Source organism: Haemaphysalis longicornis, unplaced genomic scaffold (genome assembly GCF_048455015.1).
Source record: "Haemaphysalis longicornis isolate Haplotype H1 unplaced genomic scaffold, Haemaphysalis longicornis Haplotype H1 scaffold_3, whole genome shotgun sequence".
Lineage (NCBI taxonomy): Eukaryota > Metazoa > Arthropoda > Arachnida > Ixodida > Ixodidae > Haemaphysalis > Haemaphysalis longicornis.
The window spans coordinates 223,112,813-223,118,405 of record NW_027526335.1 but is presented as its reverse complement, the minus strand read 5'-3'; the positions used below and the strand labels follow the sequence as shown (position 1 = coordinate 223,118,405).

Genomic DNA, 5,593 nt, shown 5'->3' with positions numbered 1-5,593 from the left:
GAGGAAAAAAAAGCTTGCAGTCCTACAATGCACACTGCTGTGTGCCGCCACAGTGTAGTATGTATATAGTGCATACCAGCTGCTACCGAGTCGAGTGCGAGCGAGGGTGTCTCAAAAATTCGCTTTTCTCTTGCCTCGCAATCGCCAAATACGAGCGACGCAACGAAGGCACACGCACGGGGCTACGCATTGCTGGGATGAGCTTCGCGCGGCCACTCGCAGGTAAGCAAAATATCAACAAAAGCCGGCTTCCGAGAACACTCGCGATGGCGGTCTGGTGGGGGAGGGGAGCACTGTGGATATTGGACGCCCATATTTGACAGCTAGCGGTGAGTCTGCGACAGCATGGCACCTCGGCGGGACCGCAGCGTGCCCAGCTGCGCGTTCAGACCGCGCAAGGCGGTCGTTTTTACGCAGGCGCGGCCGGCTTGCGAGGCACACTCAGTGGGCCCGGCCCCTGCCTTAGGCCTAGCACTGCGGCTACGCGCTTTTCGAGCGTCCAAGCCGACGCTGCCGACGCGAGTCCCCGGTGATCGGCAGCTGACCGCGGAGCAGCGGTGCCTTTGCGAGACGAGACGCGAGCAATCGGTGTCGGCACTCCGGCGGGGCCAAACTCCGCCAATCGCCGCCGCACCAGCACCATTGGGCGCGCTGCGCTGCGTAATGAATGGCAGCGCGATTCCGCGTGCATCATCCCGTTAGCGCTTTTGACCACAGACGGGGGCAAGAACGGGCGCCGCGTGTGTTCTCCTTCCTGGCCCCAAGGAGCCATGTTGCTGGTCGGGCCAGGGCCTTTCTTGCCTTAATGAACGACTGTCACGAAATCGTCCGTGCCAAGAATTGCGGGATATCCGCGATTCAACGTTACTCTCCGACCACCGCTGGTTTGTGGACATGAAGCCGCATCTTCCCACTTCTGTGTTCAGGCGAAGCAGCAACAGTCCGACACCTGCATTGGACGGAGGCGGCAACTAGGTTTGCAGGCCGTACAAGCTGGCGCAGAGATGGCCTCTGGTGCAACGACCAGGTGTGGGCAGTGGCATTATTCGAGTGATGCAGGATTCTTATTTCAGGCCTAAATACACAAGTACGCTGGCACAGCTTTGCGGGGATAACGTTTCACCGTTTTAGTTTCCAAATCCCCCAGTAATGTTTTAATTAATACAGCGGTTAGTCTAAAGGGTTCGTGCAGACAAAATGCAAGTTTAGTTCATTCGAAAGACAGCCTCGTTGGAATGACACTGACTCTTCTTTTACCGCAAACTTCACTCGAATAAGCTATATCATTAGGAAAAAAGGGAACTGACATGCGACCCACTAGCTCAGGGGTCTCGAACTCACATGAGTTATCGGGCCGCAGGTCCCACAATGCCCGCGATAGTGGAGAAGGTTGAAACGAAGGGGGAAGGGGGGGGGGGGGGGGTGGTATTAACAAAATGTCAGATAACGCTGGCATTTGAAAGAAACAAGTAGGTCTTTCCCACATGTTGCACATATGCTGGGTCATTCCTGAATGGAATTGGGCGTCAGAATTTGAGACACATCGATACCGATCTACAGGATGACTAAAATGGGGACGCCGATTCTGAAATATAAAATATTTGTTCCGCAATTATGCTTCAACACATGGTGACCACATTAGTTGCCTCACAACAAACAAAAAGGCTTGAAGGCAGTTGCGTCCGTGTATCTTTCTAGAATAAAGCGTTATTGATAGTAATAGATGAGAAAATGTTGTATCATTTAGGGAAGTCACAAAATATTCCTTGAGAAGAACAATATAGCTGCTATTGTTCTAAACATGCTGGCTTGATGCCTGGCAATGCGTGGCTGCGACTAGAGAACAAATGTCCGCATGAACTTCTTGCGCAGAAACGATCCTCATGGTCGATCGCAGGTGCTCATCAGTCATCCTAAAATGGAGAGCTGACTTGTTCACCTTCAACGCACAAGTAGGTGCTTCCGAACATGGCAATGGTCCTGGCAGCCTGTTTACGTAGCGTCGGGAAACTTTGCGTCGTCAAGAAACCTGTAGAAGTCTGGTACAGCCACGTCCTGAAATGTCTACTTCAACGGGGTGTTAGCCTGCAGCTCAAGAAGCTCCATCTGTAGTGCGGGGGCGGCGTCATCCACCAGCACCGAAAACGGCAACGAAAAAATTTGGAATTCATCGGCGAGGCTGGTGATGTCTTGGAAGTGTCCCTCGAATTTTCTTCGGAGATCATGGAGGAGGTCAGCGAAGTTATCACAGGATTGTTTATCCATGTTCTCCAGCGACTTCAGGGTTAGAAAATGATCAAACTTCTGAATTCTCATCTCTCTCCCCCAAAGCTGCCATTTGAATGGAAAGGCCTGAATGTCGTCATGCATTTTTGTGATCAGTTTGTTTGTTCCCTGAAGTTTAATGTTGAGCCAGTTCAAATGATCAGTGATATCATTGAGGAACGCAACGTAGAGGAGCCACGTTTCGTCTGACAGCTCAACAATGGCCCTGTTCTTGCTCTTCATGAAGGCGTCAATTTCCTCTCGGAGATCAAAAATCGTTTCAGCACTCTTCTACAACTCAGCCATCGCACCTCTGTATGGTGCAAAATTTCACCATATCGCTGCCAACCGCTTCTAAAAGATACAAATTGGCGGTGGTTAAGAGCTCTTGAACGGATGAAGTTCACTGCGCTGAGCACGATTTCTATGACGCTCTTCCTTTGCAGAGACTTGCCGCACAGCGCTTCTTGGTGCAAAATGCAGTGAACCGCGGCTAATCGATTGGTGATTCCGAGTGCAGCGAGTATCGTCCGCAATCGACCAACAAGCCCGCTCTTGCATCCCACCATTGATGGCGCGCCGCATGTAGCCAAACAAACCAACCTTCCCACGGTAGTCCATCGTGTTCGACCACTCTTTCGAGAACAGAAAGAATATCCTCCCCTGTGGTCATACCTTTCATTGGGATTAAGTCCAGGAGTTCCTCAGTGACGTTCAGGTTTTTGTCGACACCCCTTATGAAAATAGCACATTGTGCTCTGTAATGTCAGTGCTTTCATCAACTGCAATAGAGAATGCTTCAAACTCGTGGCATCGGTTGATTAATGCTTTTTCAATGTCTCCACTGATCTCGTTATTTCTCTGGGCGACTGTGTTTGGAGAGAAGCTTATTTTCTCGAATGTCTTTTTCATGCTGGGACAGGTAGCATCAGCAACTCCGAGCAGGCACTGCTTCACGAACAGACCTTAATAACAACAATAATAACTAGCAAGGAATCTGGCGCTGCGATCGTACGCCTCAATGGGCGTGATGGGTAGTTCTGGATTTGGATTGGCGCTCGATGGCTTATGGAAGTTACTATGGATTGCAGGCAGTTTCGTTTTTGTTTTGGATTCACATGAATGCATTTGCCTACACAGGGTATTGGAAGAAGTTATCAAAAATATGTTTCTCCTTGAACTGCATGCCGCGCGCGCACTGACGCCGCCCTGAGTGGAATGTTTTATAACCAGAATTGTGAATTGGGTGGGTTATCAATTCATTGCCGGCACAGCGAGCACAAAAACACAAATGACGGTGCTCTGTGCGGGGAAGTTGTCTGCGAATTGGGAGTTGCGGCGCTGCTCATTCGGCAGAGCAATGTATTGTCGAAGCTGACGACGGTTGCGAATCGCTTGAAACAGCCACACCTTCTGTGCAAACGCCGGCTCCTATGGCGTAGACCAGCAGTACCGGCGGCTGATAGGAACATCTTGAAAACAGGTGCGGAAATACGTTGCGTAATAAGAGAAATACACAGGACGAACGTATTTAGTCAGCGTATTTCCACGCCTGTTTTCAAGATGAATCAACACCAACTCGCTCAACTTGCCATCCTGATAGGAACGCTGCTTGATGAATGTCACTAATTCAAGCAAGAATAACTTCTCCAAAGGTAATCAGTTTCTTTTTTTTTTTTTTTTTTGAGCACAAAACCTTTCTTTTCCTATTACAAACCACCAGCGCCGTAACTTTTACAAGTAGTTTTTAAAGAAGTCCGCGTCCTGCTGTTGTTGGCGGCAAATGGCAAACCTGCTCCACAAACCTCCTCGACTCTGCGTCTGCTTTTTATTTAAACGCGCCGTTTTATTTCGTACAAAACTAGTTTTTTATCACCAACTTTCTTGTTTGCCATGTAATTTGCAAACGGAGAACCGGAAAGAAGAGTTTTTTTGTCAAAAAACACAATTTGCGCAGCCAGAGACCCGTTTCGACCCTACGGCTCCAGAAATACCCATCATTCCCGTTGCAACGTAAGCGCCGCTGCCATGTTCGCGTTGACACTGGCGCCAGTTTCCCCTCTAGTAGTTATTATTGTATGACACTCTATGGCCAGAGGGGGTCTATCGTCGCCATCTTCCAGAAAGCGTGTTCACTTTCGTCGCAGCCAGTTTGGTGCCATCCTGGCGTGGCCCGGCCTTTTTATTGGCAGGGAACGATGACGGGGCGAAACTATTTTTATAAATGCCCAGGACGTGCCTCCAGCTGGTAGCAGGCGTTGAAAGCACGTTTGCAGTTGATCAAGCAATTTCCCGACCGTCTAGTTTCTGGTCGATCACGCGGGTGCTATGGGCTTTTGCTGCTGTTGGTACATGCACTAGTGGTCAGTAGGTGCGGAGATGCGTCTTTTGACTGCGCTAGCACTGAAAGCGAAATGTTTCAATAAAATCGAAACTAAAACACAGCCTACCACCTGGGATGCGGCATCATGTTTCATGACGTGTGCCTGCTGTAGTTTGCATCTTTTCAAAAGCACGTGACCATCAGAACTTCCCGCAGGGACTTGCAAAAGTACATTTGCACATCCCTGCTGCCTCCGTGTTTCTTTCAGAAAACGCGATTAGGCGAGCCCCACCGATCCATTTCACAACGTATTTGTGGTTTGTGACGTCACAAAGTTTAGTGTGGGAAAGTGGGTGGGGTGTCAACACCTGTTTTTACGTTTTTGGCATTTTGTGTGTTAATAAGCAACTGCTGCCTCTGTGAGGGGTATGTTTTCACACCATTCTAATCTGCTGATGCAGGCTCACTTGCTTCTACTCTATAGTGTCGCTTGAAAGGGTTAATTTGTAGTAAATCATTTTCAAAACATTCGGGTAATTTAAATGCATCATTTGGTAAATTTGAACAAAAATGGAATGCCTTTTTTTGTTTGAGTAGCATGTGGTCAGCTGATACTGATATATATTTCAGATGCTGTCACAACACTGAGCAGATTATTAGCGTACAAGTTAAGAAGCGGCCGTAAAATGGAGTGATGGGGCAGCCTGCCCGCCAGATAAATGCTGCTACTCTGGATAAGCCCGAGTATTTGGGATTGTTCGGAGGGGTCGACGTTAATGAGTGCCGAGAACCCTGAAAGCATAGCAATGTAAATTGCCACTGCATTGGCTGCTTTTTTGGCACCCAGAAATAAACCAAAAGCTGCCTCATCTTTTTTGGGGGGTATTTTGACAGACCGAGAACGCGAGGCCTGGCAGCAAATTCGCACCAATTTTTTTTTTCTTTTTGTGGCAGTCATTTAGGGCACTGAGGTGATGTTTCTCTGGAACTTGAGGTGCTCAGTTG

At 48.8% G+C, this 5,593-nt stretch overlaps 1 protein-coding gene across 4 annotated transcripts in view; it reads left to right on the top strand.

Moving 5' to 3' along the window:
* The first annotated feature begins 22 nt into the window (after positions 1-22).
* Rassf8 (ras association domain-containing protein 8) overlaps positions 23-5,593 on the top strand; it is a 52,910-nt gene continuing 47,339 nt past the window's right edge. For 2 of the 4 annotated variants that reach the window (XM_077705095.1, XM_077705092.1), the window contains exon 1: positions 227-329. The gene's annotated coding sequence lies outside the window, so the exon portion shown is untranslated. The other 2 variants (XM_077705093.1, XM_077705094.1) reach the window with 2 other exon arrangements.